This window comes from Aethalodelphis obliquidens, unplaced genomic scaffold (genome assembly GCF_003676395.1).
Source record: "Aethalodelphis obliquidens isolate GAN/ISIS:26980383/991018 unplaced genomic scaffold, ASM367639v1 scaffold10, whole genome shotgun sequence".
Taxonomy (NCBI): domain Eukaryota; kingdom Metazoa; phylum Chordata; class Mammalia; order Artiodactyla; family Delphinidae; genus Aethalodelphis; species Aethalodelphis obliquidens.
The window spans coordinates 44,252,490-44,268,194 of NW_020837954.1; the positions used below are offsets into that span (position 1 = coordinate 44,252,490).

General features: G+C 37.7%; 1 protein-coding gene across 18 annotated transcripts in view; it reads left to right on the top strand.

Annotated features, from left to right (window-relative positions):
* Positions 1–15,705, top strand: part of SIPA1L1 (signal induced proliferation associated 1 like 1) — a 497,889-nt gene that overhangs the window by 284,259 nt on the left and 197,925 nt on the right. For 17 of the 18 annotated variants that reach the window (XM_027111671.1, XM_027111670.1, XM_027111665.1 and 14 more), the window contains one exon: positions 15,000–15,061. The exons of the other annotated variant lie outside the window; for it this stretch is intronic. The gene's annotated coding sequence lies outside the window, so the exon portion shown is untranslated. The remainder of the gene's footprint in view (positions 1–14,999; positions 15,062–15,705) is intronic. 18 annotated transcript variants of the gene reach the window in all.

Consider the following 15,705-nt stretch of genomic DNA (forward strand, 5'->3'; position numbering starts at 1 on the left):
AGTATAATTGCTTTACAATGGTGTGTTAGTTTCTGCTTTATAACATGGTGAATCAGCTATACATATACATATATCCCCATATCTCCTCCCTCTTGCGTCTCCCTCCCACCCTCCCTATCCCACCCCTCTAGGTGGTCACAAAGCACCAAGGTGATCTCCCTGTGTTATGCGGCTGCTTCCCACTAGCTATCGATTTTACATTTGGTGTAGTGTATATATGTCAATGTTACTCTCTCACTTCGTCCTAGCTTACCCTTCCCCCTCCCCGTGTCCTCAAGTCCATTCTCTACATCTGCGTCTTTATTCCTGTCCTGCCCCTAGGTTCTTCAGAACGATTTTTTTTTAGATTCCATATACATGTGTTAGCATACAGTATTTGTTTTTCTCTTTCTGACTTACTTCACTCTGTATGACAGTCTCTAGGTCCATCCACCTCACTGCAGATAGCTCAATTTCATTTCTTTTTATGGCTGAGTAATATTCCATTGGATATATGTGCCACATCTTCTTTATCCATTCATCTGTCATTGGCTATTTAGGTTGCTTCCTGGCTTTTGTATATAGAGCTGCAGTGAACATTGTGGTACATGACTCTTAGTGAACAGAAAGTTCTTTATTTTAATACAGAACAAATTTATTATTTTTCTTTATGGTTTTTCTTTCTTATGTTGTTAATGTATTCTGAGGCCATAAAATCTACTTCTTTTGTCTACTAAAAGTTTTATAATATTGCCTTTTCCATACAAGTCTTAATTAAAATTGGAAATGAATTTAATATAAAAAGTGGAATAGGGGGCTTCCCTGGTGGCACAGTGGTTGAGGGTCCGCCTGCCGGTGCAGGGGGCACGGGTTTATGCCCCGGTTCGGGAAGATCCCACATGCCACGGAGCGGCTGGGCCCGTGAGCCATGGCCGCTGGGCCTGCATGTCCAGAGCCTGTGCTCCACAACGGGAGAGGCCACAACAGTGAGAGGCCCGCATACCGCAAAAAAAAAAAAAAAAGTGGAATAGGGATTCAATTTAATTTTTCTCCCACGTGGATAAACATATGTGCAAGTACCACTGTTAAATAATTCAACCTTCTGTGTTAATCTACATTTACAGCTATGTTGTAATTGATCATTGGTAGGGCAAGTCCCTCACTACTGTCTTCTTATGGAGTATCTTGATTCTTCTTGGGCCTTTGACTTTTCATGTAAACTTTATATATAATCACTTTATTGAGTTCCTTGAAAAATCCTGTGGATATAGATGTAGATGTGTGTGTATGTATATATGTATAAGCACATATATACATCTGTCACTCAGTATCTGTGGGGGATTGGTTCCAGGACCCCTGCAGATATAAAAGCTGAGGATGTTCAAGTCCTTTATGTAAAAATGGCATAATATTTGCATATAACCTTCGCACATCCTTCCTTATATTTTAAATAATCTCTAGATTACTTATAATACCTAATGCGATATAAATGCTATTTAAGTAGTTGTAAATAACATGTAAATGCTATGTAAATATTTACCAGTGGATGGCAAATTCACATTTTGCTTTTTGGAACTTTGTGGAATTCCGTGCCCCCCGCCCCCGATATTTTCCATCCATGTTTGGTTGAATCTGTGGATGTGGAACCCATGGATATGGAGGGCCCACTGTATTCCCTAGCCCTTTCACTAAGAGTGCCTGAGGGTAGCCCCCAATAACCATAAACACATCTAACACCTGGATCTTGAATTCTTTCTTTCTTTTAATTGAAGTATGATTAATATACAGTTATTATAATTGTTTCATGTGTACAACATAGTGACATTTACATACTTTATGAATGATAAAGTTCACCATGATAAGTTACCATCTGTCACCATTTAAAGTTATTACAGTATTATTGACTATATTCCCTATTCTGTACATTGCATCCCCATGACTGACTTATCTTATAAGTGGCATTTGTGCTTCTTGATCCCCTTCACTGATTTTTCCCATCTTCCCATCCCCCAGCCTCTCTGGCAACCACCAGTGTGTGTCTGTATCTGTGAATCTGTGTCTATTTTGTTTCGTTTGTTCATTTATTTATTTTTTTTAGATTCTACATATAAGTGAAATAATACGGTATTTGTCTTTCTCTGGCTGACTTATTTCACTTTGCATAATACCCTCTAGGTCTATCTATGTTGTTGCAAGTGGCAAGATTTCATTCTTTATGGCTGATTAATATTCCGTTGTGTGTGTGTGTGTGTGTGTGTGTGTGTGTGTGTGTGTATACCACTTCTTCTTTATCCATTCGTCTATTGATGGACAGATGCTTTGGTTGCTTCTGTATTTTGGCTATTGTAAATAATGCTGCAGTAAACATAGGGGTGTATATATCTTTTCAAATTAGTACTTTTGTTTTCTTCAGGTAAATACCCAGAAGTGGAATTGCTGACTCATGTGATAGTTCTGTTTTTAATTTTTTGAGGACCCTCCATATTGTTTTCCATAGTGGCTGCACCAATTTACATTTCCACCAACAGTGAATGAGGGTTTCTTTTTCTCCACATTCTTGCCAACACTTATTATTTGTTATCTTTTCAACAATAGCCATTCTGACAGGTGTGGGGTGCTATCTCATTGTAATTTCATCTTTTCATGTGTCTGTTGGCCATTTGTATGTCTTCTTTGGAAAAATGTCTGTTCAGGTCCGCTGACCATTTTTAATTGGATTGTTTGTTTTTTGATATTGGGTTATGTGAATTCTCTCTATATTCTGGATATTAACCCCTTATCGGATATATGATTTGCTAATATCTTCTCTCATTCAGTTGTTGCTGATTTCATTCACTGCAAAAGCTTTTCAGTTTGATGTAGTACATTTGTTTATTTTTGCTTTTGTTGCCCTTGCCCGAGGAGACAGATCCAAAAAAAATATCGTGAACACTGATGTAAAAGGGCTGACTGCCCATGCTTTCTTATAGGAGTTTTATGGTTTCAGGTCTTACATTCAAACCTTTAATCCATTTTGAGTTTATTTTCGTATATGGTATAATAGGGTGATCCAGACTCATTCTTTTGCATGTCCAGTTTTCTCAATATCATTTATTGAAGCAAGGCTGTCTTTTCCCCATGTGTATTCTTGCCTTTTTGTCATAGATTTATTGATCATATGTGTATGGGTTTACTTCTGGGCTCTCTCTTCTGTTCCATTGATCTATGTGTCTTATTTTATGCTAATATCTTACTGTTTTGATTACTGTAGCTTTGTATTATAGTTTGAAATCAGAGAGCATGATACCTCCAGCTTTGTTCTTCTTTCTCAAGGTCACTTTGACTAATTGGGGTCTCTTATGGTTCCATACAAATTTTAGGATTATTTGTTCCAATTCTGTGAAAAATGCTATTGATATTTTGATAGGGATTGCATTGAATCTGTATGTTGCTTTTGGTAGTTTGGACATTTTTTCTAATACTGATTGTAATACATTTTTTCAGTACTAGCTCTTTCATTCTATGAGAACAGTATATCGTTCTGTTTATTTGTGACATCTTTAATTTCTTTCATCAGTATCTTATAGTTTTCAGACTATAGGTCTTTCACTTCCTTGATTAAATTTATTCCAAGTTATTTTATTCTTTTTGGTGCAATTGTAAATGGGATTGTTTTCTTAATTTCTCTTTCTGATAGTTTGTTATTAGTCTATAGAAATGCAAGAGATTTCTACATATTAATTTTGTATCCTGCAATTTGCTGAATTCATTTATTCCAATAGTTTTTGGTGGAGTTTTTAGGGTTTCCTATATATAGTATCATGCCATCTGCAAATAGTGACAGTTTTACTTCTTCCTTTATGAATTGGTTGGCTTTTATTTCTTTTTCTTATCTAATTGCCGTAGCTGCGACTTCCAATACTTTGTTGAATAAAAGTGGTGAGAGTGGGCATTCTTGTCTTGTTCCTGAGTTTAGAGGAAGCGTTTCAGCTTTTCACTGTTGAGTAGGATGTTAGCTGTGAGTTTGTCATATATAGCCTTTGTTATATTAAAGTGTGTTCACTCTGTACCTACTTTGTTGAGAGCTTTTATTATAAATGGGTGTTGAATTTTGTGAAAACGACTTTTTCTGCATCTACTGAGATGATCATATGATTTTTATCCTTTGTTTTGTTAATGTGGTGTATGATGTTGATTGATTTGTGGATGTTGAACCATTTTTGCATCCCTGGAATAAATACCACTTGATCATAGGCTATGATCCTTTTAATGTATTGTTGAATTTGCTTTGCTAATGTTTTGTTGAACGTTTTTACATCCTGTTCATCAAGGGTATTGTGTAATTTTTTTTTTTTTTTTGCAGTGTCTTTGTCTGGTTTTGGTATCAGGCTAATGCTCATCTTGTAGAATGAGATTGGAAGCTTGCCTTCCTCCTCAATTTTTGGAAAAGTTTGAGAAGGACAGGTTTTAACTCTTCTTTAAATGTTTGGTAGAATTCACCTGTGAAGCCATGGGCTTCTATTTATTGGGAGTTTTTAAAATTACTGATTCAATCTCATTGCTAGTAAATTGGTCTATTCAGGTTTTCTATTTCTTCCTCGTTTTTGGAAGATTGTAGTTTTAAAAATTTTATCCATTTCCTCTCAGTTTTCTAATTTGATGGTGTATAATTGTTTATAGTAGTCTCTTATGATACTTTGTATTTTTGTGGTATTAGTTGTAACATCTTTTTCCTTTCTGATTTTATTTATTTGGGGCCTTTCTCTTTTTTTCTTGATGAGTCTGATTAAAGGCTTGGCAATTTTTTATATTTTCCAGGATTCAGCTCTTGCTTTCATTGATCTTTTCTGTTGTTTTTTGGTCTCTATTTTATTTATTTCCACTCTGATCTTTATTATTTCCTTCATTTTACAAACTTTGGGCTTTGTTATTTTTTTCCTAGGTCATTTAGGTGTAAGGTTAGATTGTTTATTTGAGACATTTTTCTTGTTTCTTTAGGTAGGCCTATATCACTGTAAACTTCCCTCTTAGAACTGCTTTTGCAGTGTCCCATAGATTTTGGAAGTTTAAACACAACCTTCCAACCTTTCATTTGTTTCAGGGTATTTTCTTATTTCTTCATTGCCCCATTGATTGTTTAGTAGCATGTTGTTTAGTCGCCATGTGTTTGTGTCTTTTCCTGTTTTTTTCTTGTAGTTTATTTCTAGTTTCCCACTGTTGTGGTTGGAAAGGATGCTTGATATGATTTCACTCTTCTTAAATTTATTGAGACTTCTTTTGTGACCTTTTTCAGATTCTTTTCCCATATAGGTTATTATAAAATGTCTTTCATATATTTTAATTTCTAGTTATGGCCTTTCTTTTCTTCTTAAATAAGTCTCTTTAACATTTCTTATAAGGCATATTAAGTGCCTTAGCTTGTGCTTATCTGAGAAACTTTTTGTCTGTCCTTGAGTTCTGAATGATAACTTTGTCAGGTAGAGTATTCTTTGTTGTACTTTCCTTTCAGGACTTTGAATATATCATGCCGCTTTGTTCTGGCTTGTAAAGTTTCGCTGAAAAATCAGCTGATAGTCTTACAGGGATTCCCTTATATATAACTAGTTGCTTTTTTCTTGCTGCCTTTAAAATTCTCTCTTTATCTTTAACTTTTGACATTTGAATTATAACGTGTCTTGGTGTTGGTCTATTTAGGTTCATCTTTTTGAGAACTCTCTTTGCTTCTCAGACTTTGATGTCCTTTGCCAGGTTAGGGAGGTTTTCAGCCATTACTTCTTCAGATAAGTTTTTTGTACGTTTCTCTCTTTCTTCTGCTTCTGGGACCTATATAATATGAAAGTTAATATGTTTGATGTTGTCCCAGAGAGCCTTTAAACTATCCTCATTTTAAAAAATTCTTTTCTCTTCTTACTCTTCCATTTGGGTGATTTCTACTACCCTCTTTTCCAGATCACTGATTCATTGTTCTGCATCATCTAATCTGCTGTTGATTTCATCTAGTGTAGTTTCATTTCAGTTACTGTATTCTTCAGCTCTGATTGGTTCTTTTTTATATTTTCTATCTCTTTGTTGAAGTTCTTAACTGTGTTCATACATTCTTCTCCCGAGTTCAGTGAGCATTTTTATGACCACTTCCTTGAACTCTTTATCAGATAGGTATCTCCGTTTCATTTAGTTCATTTTCTGAGGTTTATTTTGTTCTTTTGATTGGAACATATTCCTCTGTCTCCTCATTTTGCCTAACTGCAGCATTTTTTTTTTTTTTAATGTATTAGGTAGATCAGCTGTGTCTCCTCATCTTGAAGGAGTGGTCTTATGTAGAGGGTTACCTGTGGGACCCAGATGAGCAATCCCTCCTGGTCACCAGAGCCGGGTGCCTCAGAAGACTCCCTCATGTGGGGTGCACGCACCCTCCTTTTGTGGTGGTCCTCCAGTTCTTGCAGATGCGCTGTTGGCCTCCAGGCTGGCTTGTTATAGGCTTGGCTCTGACTGCTGCAATTGTGCTGGTGGGCAGGGCTGGCCTCCAGGGGTAGGAGCCACTTTGTTGGGGAGGGGTGGCGATTTGGACCAAGGCCACGCACCAGTGTAGATTGACAGGATCTGCTTTGGGGGGTTCCCATCCCGACAGAGGCCGCCTGTCGGTGTGATGGGAGAAGAGCTACTTTGGGAGGGTGCTGGCTGGAGCAGGTCCACAGGGGTAAGCTGGGGCTGGGTGAGTGGCGCTAGTAAGATACCTGGCAGATGTCACAAACAGCATCCACCAGTGCCAGGCCAGCTTGGTAGAGGGAGGATAAAATAATTTTTTTTTTTAAATGGCACCCACCAGAACTTCATTCTGGGAGGAAGTTCCAGCACATCCCTGCCCCTTTGGCACTTGCCATAACATCGGTCATTGAATCTCCTTTATGTATGGCCCAGATGCTTTTCAAACTGCTACCTCTGCACTGGGACTTAGAGTGAGTGAGTTTGTGCACAGGCCCTTTTCTCATAGCCCTCCAGCTCTCCTGGACATGACCCTGCTGGCTTTCAAACCCAGACATTGTGGGGGCTCATCTCACTGGTGCAGGGCCCCCCTGCTCTTTAGGGAGGACTTCCATATTAGTGATATCCCCTCTTGCTTGTGGGTTGTCACACTGGGGGTGTGGGTTCTGACTAGACTGTGTCTCTGCCCCTCCTGCCCATCTTGATGTGCTTTTTCTTAATTTCCTTAGTTGTAGATGAGCTATTCTGCTAGTCTTCAGGTGGTTCTCAGAGAAAGTTGTTCTGTATGTCGTTGTAGTTTTGATGTGTCCATGGGAGGAGGTGAGCTCAGGATCTTCCTACGCTGCCATCTTGATGCCACCTTGGATCTTGATTTCTGAATACCACTCTCTAATAAAAGGAACCAGGGCTCCTTGGAGAAATGTTAAGAAAGTACAAAATGAGACTGAAACATCTAGTTTTAGAAAGTAAGGGAGTGCTCCCAAAATGATGAGGTCATGTCAAAATGACCTAGAAGCCATCTTGAAGGGGTTTCCACTGGCCCAATCTGGGCTGATTGGTAATAATGGATTATAGGAAACCATAATAATAATATATTATAACCCACTGAATACTTGGATGAATAATATAAATGTAAGAATGAATGGATTGATTAATTGAAATCTTGATGAGGAACAGTATATGTACATAGCTTCAAAGTACCTCCCTAAGAAATACTTACTAACTACCAAGAGGAAAAGTGTAAGTAGCTCTACAGTGGAGAAGACTAGCAGATACCACCTTAATCAGTTCATCAATGTGAACATCATCAGTAATAATACAAATGAAAATTGTATGCCACCTGGTGGGTTGCAATGAGAAGAACACAGAGTTTTCTTCTGTAATATTCCTGCCAGTATCTTTGCTCATCATTCATTCTGCTTTTAAATAAATTTGTGCTGAACTATGACATACATACAGAAAGGTGACAAATCATATGTGGACAGATCAATAAATTTCAAAAATTGAACTTGTCTATGTAACCAGCACTCAGATCAAGAAATTGAACAGTCTGTCACTCTAAAAGCGCCTGTTCTGACTTCAAATTATAATCATTGATGATTAATTTTGCCTGGTTTTGTACTTTATATGAAAGGAATCATATAGCATGTATTTTTGTATATGGCTTCTTTCTCTCAGCATTATATATTCATGTTGTTGCAGGTATTAAATTTTTTCTAACTGCAGCGTTCCATTATATGAATTCATCGGTTATTTTTTCTTTCGGTTATGGATACACACTGGAGTTGTTTTCAGTTTTGGGCTGTTATGAATTGCACTGCTGTGAACATCCTTGTTCGTGTCTTTTGCCACACATGTGTCTGTTTATGTTGGCTATATACCTAGGAATTGAATTGCAGAGTTATAATGTATGCATACATTCATCTTTAGTAGATACCGCCAAACGGTTTTTCAGGTGGGCAGTTAACACTCCTACCAAAGGTATAAGGGAAGTGCTGTTTGCTCCACATCCTTGTCAACATGGCTTTTAATTTTAGCTATTCCAGTGGGTATGTAGTGGTACCACACTGGGGATTTTAACTTGTGTATCTCTGATGACTAATGAAATTGAGCATCTTTCATCTCTTTGTTGTCTTTTGTGAGGTCATCATTCATTCTTGCCTTTCAGATCTTCTATCCGGTATCATTTTACTTCTGTGCAAAGGTCATTTCCTTTATAATTTAGTGTGTCAGCTGATGGTAAACTCTCGGTTTTGTTTGGCTGAAAATGTTTATTGTTCTAGAAGGAATCGTCTTTAGTTATAGAATTCCAGGTTGATTGTTATCTCTGTTAGGTCACTGAAGATAGTAGTCCTTTTCTGGGCTCCATTGTTGCTGTTGAGAAATCAAGAGTCATCGTAATTGGTGTTCATTTGTAGGTGATTCTCTTTTCTCTTTGCTGCTCTTAAGATTGCTTTTTATTTAGTGTTCTGCAGTTTTACTCTGACGTCCCTCAGTATTGCTCTTCCCCCTGCTTGTTGTTCGTTGGCCTTTCTGGATTCAAGGAGTGGTGTCATTTACAGTATTGATTCTCTCCATTATCTTTCTCTAGTATTCCTCTTAGGTGAATGTTAGACCTATTCACTCTACCATCCGTGTCTCTTAATGTCACCTTTATGGTTGCATCTCTCCATTTGGGAAGCATTCTAGATGGTTTTTTTTAGATCTGTCTTCCAGTTCCTGTTCCATTATTCATCTGTGTCCAAATGTAATTTATTCACCTAATGAATTTTTTTTAAAAATGTAGAGATCTTTTTTTTTAATATTTATTTATTTATTTGGTTGTGCTGGGTCTTAGTTGTGGCTCGTGGGCTCCTTAGTTGTGGCATGTGAACTCTTAGTTGTGGCATGCATGTGGGATCTAGTTCCCTGACCAAGGATCGAACCTGGGCCCCCTGCTTTGGGAGCCCAGAGTCTTATCCACTGCATCACCAGGGAAGTACCATTAATTTTTTGTAAACTTCTATTATCATATTTTTAGTTCTAAAATTCTATTCAGTTCTTTTTTCAGTTCTGTTTAGTTATTTACAATATTCTATTTGTTCATTACTTGCAAGCTTCTCATTTATACATTTATGTATATATATATACATTAAAAAAGAAAAAACTATTAGCTTTAATATTTGGCACAGAGAGAAGAGGGCCTGAAGCCAGGTTTTAGATTAAGATGATTGTAACTCACAGTCTCTCATGTCTTCCTTCTTTTCTTTTATCTCTCTTTCTTTCTTTCTTTTATTTTTTACTTTTCATTTTGAAATACTTTTAGACTTAAAAAAAAAAAGTTGCAAAAATAGGTTAATTTCTACATACCCTTCACCAACCTTCCCAAAATGCTAATGTCTTATATAACTATAGTAAACTTATCAAAATCAGGAAATTCACGTTCATACGGTAATGTTAATTGAGCTACAGACCTTATTCATATTTTATTACCTATCTCACTAATATTTATGTCTGGACCATGATCCAGTCTAGGATCCAACATTGCATTTAGTTGTTTTATTTCCTTTGTCTTCTTTAATCTGTGCTGTTTGTCAAATGGTGGTTTTTCTATTTCCATCATTCTTCTCTACACTTATTAATTGAAATTCTCTTACAAGAAAGAGCTTGGCCTTCTTGCCCATTTATTTGTGTATTCAGTTACTTAATTTTTATCGATATGGACTCACGGGTATTTGTTTTATCCTATAAATTAAAATGTATTAATATAATTTTTTAATTTTTTTGCTCAGATTTGGCCCCTTCAGGTTAGTTCCAGTCCTTTTGATAAATCCTTATCTTTTTTGAGCACTCCTTACTTTGTTGTACCACAAAATGTTCTAGGTTCATCTGGTACTTTCCCTTTCCTAGCTTTGCAGCCAGACATTTCTCTAAGTAGTCCTGGTTCCCCTTATTGGAGGATGGTGTTTAGAAGCCAGTATTTGGGTGCTACATGTGCTCATTGCTACAGGGGTATCATTGCTCCTAGTCTTTGTCAGAGGACAGAGCTACACATACCTGCCTCTACCAATATCTATTATCTACTGAAATATATTAAAAACCATGATATCTCTGATTCCAGTCTGATACCATACAGTTCATTCTGGTCTTTCACATTCCTTTCTTTGTTTTTTCTCTAGTCTCAGAGTATATAGTCAAGATACTGGCTTCCAAAGCGGTTAGGTTAGTTATTTTCTTCTGTACTCAGTTAAGTGTGGTTACTTGTACCTTTGTAATGCAGTTCCCTTATTACTGAATGTGTTTCATTTTGAGTTACCTTCACATACTGTTTGATTTTGATTGTTTACCTTTTTATTTTGTTTAACAGTACTATGGTTATAAATGTCAAAACTATGCAAGAAGATATATCTGGAGACCTATCACTCCCCCTCTATTCTTTGTATTCCATTCTCATTCCCCCAGTTCCCACCTGAATGGTTCCATAATGCCTGTAGGATAAAATTTGAACCTAGTATAATTGACAAGTCCCTCCATCATCTCAGTCTTAGCTTGTCCTTATACACCATGTTCTAGAAGCCTCAGATTTCCTCTTATTCCTCAAGCATGAGTGGCTCATTCATGCCTCCATGCCTTTGCATATTCTCTCCCTCTGCCTGGAATAATGCTCTGTTCCTTTTCTTGTCTTGCCCATCTTTAATCATTCAAAACCCATTTTAGGGCTTTCCTGGTGGCGCAGTGGTTGAGAGTCCGCCTGCCGATGCAGGGGACATGGGTTCGTGCCCCGGTCCGGGAAGATCCCACATGCCGCAGAGCGGCTGGGCCCGTGAGCCATGCCTGCTGAGCCTGTGCGTCTGGAGCCTGCGCTCCGCAACGGGAGAGGCCACAGCAGTGGGAGGCCCGCGTACAGCAAAAAAAAAAAACAAAAAAAAAACCCATTTCAACTCTTACCTACTAGGTAAAGACTTCCTTTCCTCACCCATCTCTCCTCATTTGCATTTCACTCCTCCATTTAGTAATTCTCTTCTGTTAATTCATAGCTCTATAGCACTTGTAAATATCGTGTAACTTTTGTGACATTTGATTTAAATTATTGATGCATAGGCTTTTCATTTTCTTTATAACTGTGAGCTTCTTAAAGACAGGAACTTTGTCCTTGGATTTCTAGCATCTAGTTCAGTTTCTTGCACTTATCAGTTATACAGTGAATACAGTATAGTGAGTGGATGTCAGTTCTTTTCACTTTTTCTTTACTCTTTCTCTCTTTATTTCACTCATGATATAAGCCCATATTAATAGAATGTGATGCCCATGATCTTGTTTGGCATTTTTGTATTTTCTGCCTCTCCTCATATATTTGGGCACAACCTTGGTAATTTAATGGCTTCCTGTGATCCCTGGGAAGTCACAATATCTAATTAAATTTTCGGACACAGTATAGAGGGATGAGGTGAAACCAGGGTATAGAAATTGTTTAAAATATGCAGACCTAAAAAGTCAAGACTATATTATCTGTCCGATTTGCCTTTTCATTTGAAAGCTGAAGCTTGCTGCCCGTTTAACCTGTTAGATTGGAAGAAGTTGTTGTACTGGAAACAAAATCCTTTCAACGGTCTTTCAGGAGCACTAGTCAGCTTTTAAAATGTCATTATTATTGTCCAAAAGACAAGTTTAGTAACCTTCCACATTGTGTTTCTAAGCTGCTTACTTTACTTTGTATTCTGTATAGATTATTCAGCAGATTATGTTAAAATGTAGGGGCTTATTTCCACCAGTCTCTTCATGCACCATCTGTTACTTCCCTCTCTCCCTCTGTATTGCATTCTCTTCCTGCCTGTGTGTTCTATTTAATCATAGCTCATTCTCCAAAGTCCTACCTGCTACTCAGCACAGAGGTTTAGTTGTAATGTAGATGTCACACTAAGCAAAGGGGCGGGGGTGTTGTTTCTGGACCGGGCTTAGCAGGGTACAGAGCTGCAGCTACTGCATCGAGTGTCTGATGTCCGGGGCTAGTGAGCTTTGAGAAATCATTCACTTATCTTACTGGCCCATATTCTTTATTTATAAAAATTGAAAATATATCACTTTTTTATTCAAGTGTTACACATATAGAGACAAATGTGTCATAAAGGAGCACTTTGATGAATTTTCCTAATTGAGTATAACCGGAAAACCACCATTCAAACCAGGGAACCCAGTATTACTAGCCTGCCAGAATTCTTCCTTCCCCCCAGGCTTTACTGCCCCCTCTAAAAGATAACTACTATCCTGATTTACATCGTTTTACCTCCTTTTGAACTTTATAAAATAAAATCATATGGTACATTCTGTCATGTGTCTGGCTTCTTTGTCTCGACATTAAGTTTGTGAGATTCATCTGTGTTGTTGAATCATTTATGGTTCATTTATGTTCATGACTGTGTAGTATGCAAACTGCCTGTTTTTGTAAATAAAGTTTTATTGGAGCACAGCCACACCCATTCATTTACATATTGTCTGTGGTTAGTTTTGCACTCCAGTGGCAGAGTTGAGTAGTTGTAACAGGGCACAGAGACCGTTTGGCCTGCAAACCCTAAAATATTTACTGTCTGGTCCTTTGCAGAAAAAATTGATTGACCCCCTGCTGTGTAGTGTTCATTATATGAATATTCCACAGTTTATTTGTTACTGAGTCTTGGCTATTGCAATTAATGCTTCGTTAAATATATGTGTCTTTAGGACCTGTGTATATGCATTCCTAGAAGGTATTTCCCCAGGAGTGGAATTGCTAGGCCACAGTTTATGTTCTGCTTTATTAGATATTGCCGAGCAGTTTTCCAGTTCACACTCCCACAGCAGCACATGAGAGTTGAATTGCTCCACATCCTAAGACCTGGTATTGTCAGATATTTGCATATGAGCCATTTGGATGAGCATGTAATTTGATCTCATTTGTGGTTTGTAATTTGTATTTCCATGGTAATGAATGACGTTGAGCACCTTTTCATGTGCTTGTTGGCCATTTTTCATATCCTGTTTGGGTGACCTGTCTTTTTCTTGTTTTGTCGGAGTTTGTTATATTCTAATGAGTCCTTTGCTGGATTTATATATTGCAAATATATCTTCTTTTCTGAGACTTGCACTTCTATTTTAATAGTGCTTTTGTTTTTTTTTATTTTTATGAACATGAAGGGGATCAGAATATGCCACCCCAAAATATGCCACTTTGGCATGAAAATTATTTTGGACTGAAGGAAGTCTAAAAACATCAGACACAGGAAGAGCTTTTTGCCCTCCCCCTTTCTTCCAGAAAGCTGGGCATAAATTTCCATTTGTAAATTTTCCATTTGTAAATTTCCATTTGTAAAGCAGGGCATAAATTTGGGGTGTAAGCAGGGCACCCCATCTGCCATACCAGGAAGAAGAGAATGACACTTGAGTCTGTGTAACAAATCTTACTCAATAATTCTTATCTCCCATACATTTCCTAGTCACCTTCCCACAATTTCTCATCCTTAGGAGCCTAACCCCCTTTTTTCCTTTGTTTAGTCACTTCTCCACTATTTATTGCCCTTTTGTTAGAATGGCGTATGAGCCCCTGGATCTAACTGCCACTTTAGGTTCTCATTGTTCCATGGCATCTCCATGCATGTAAAAACATTAACATCAATAAAGAAACATATGCCTCTTCTCTTATTAATTTGTCTTCGTCAGTTGAATTTGCAAGTCCCCAGGAATTGAATACAAGAGGGTAGAGGAAAAGTTTTCTCTTCTTCTGAAGACCATAACTAATGCCAACAACATGGCTGAATCTTACATACACTGAGGAAAGTGAAGTTAGACATGATATTCGTAGATTGATGGCCGGTTACTATCCTCAGCCTTGCCAAGGCACACCATCCCCAGGAAACACCAAGCAGCCATGGTTAGAGTTTTATGTTTTTAAACTCCTTCTGAATTAAGAGTGTGACTTGCCATATTGTTATTTGTCCTGAGGTCTGGATAGGGACAGACCTTTCTCTTTTGAATATTAAAAGACATTCCAGTGTCTTAGAGTCCCCAGTTCTTTGGCTGTGTTTCTTTAGCATTTCAAGGTATGCTGAATATTCAAAGGTTTTATTAAAATGCAGAGTCAAATATTTGAATCAGATACGTGCATTTTTTTCTGGGGACTGTTTCCTCAGATCTCTGAGTTTAGGAATTTAGAAATTGAAGCTGATTTATCTAGCTTTAAGTTGCGTTGAACTCAGTAGGTTGGATGTGTGTTGTAGAGGTTAGATGACATGGGTTTTGAGGTCCGTTTAATAATTGCTTTTGTTTCCGTTTTATAAATAGCAGTCCAGGGCAATTTTCCTTGCTTAAAATGTATTTTCTTTGTTTGTTTGGTGGTGGTCAGATCTACAAAAGATGCAGATAATTATAACTTGAAGATAGAAGAATTTTTATACTGCAGATATTTTTCTCATTTTTAATTTAAGTTCAGCTGCTTACTTTAAAAAGACTGGTTTATTTCTTTCAGGGAAAAAAATAAGACTTGTCAAAGTTATGCAACTGTTTTTAATGAAATGTCTTCTGTACTTAACTATTTTTATTCTTTTTTTCAGGTTATACATTGTTAATGTGGTTGCTATTATCTGAATTTCTGTAGCTATGGCACAAGAATATAGTAAGTACTATACCATACTTCCTATGACCTACGTGCTTTATAAAGTGTTAATTTTCTGTCTTTAAATTTCTCATTGGAGCAGTGGAGGTGTAGGAACAAAGTTTTTAAAAATCTGCTTTTCTCGGGAGTTCCTGGCAGTCCAGTGGTTAGGACTCAGCGTTTTCACTGCCGTGGACTTGTGTTCAATCCCTGGTTGGGAAACTAAGGTCCTGTAAGGAGGGCGGTGCAGCCAAACAAAATCTGCTTTTCTCAAAGGAAGTAATTGATTTGGTCATCTGAGTTTTGCATCTCTAGCTTTATATATGTACAAATATATCACGATTATGATTTATTTAATCTTCTGATAAACACAGAATGGCTCAGGCCTTTCCCTGTAAATGCTAGTGAGTAGACATTAGGATTGAATCCATGTTATGCATCTCATCTACCCCACCATCACAAGCCCCCCCCACCCCCGCCATGTTATGGGGTTGAGGAGCTGACCACAGCTCCAGGGTGGGCCCTGGTGAGGGGCAGTCCCATCCCTGCTGTGTCCACGCATGATTAACTCATCGGGGAGGAGGCATCAGCCAGTGGTGGGCATTCACTGGCCAGCGGCCTGGCTTCAAGAATGGTTCTCTAATCCTGCTCTAGCCAAGGAGACT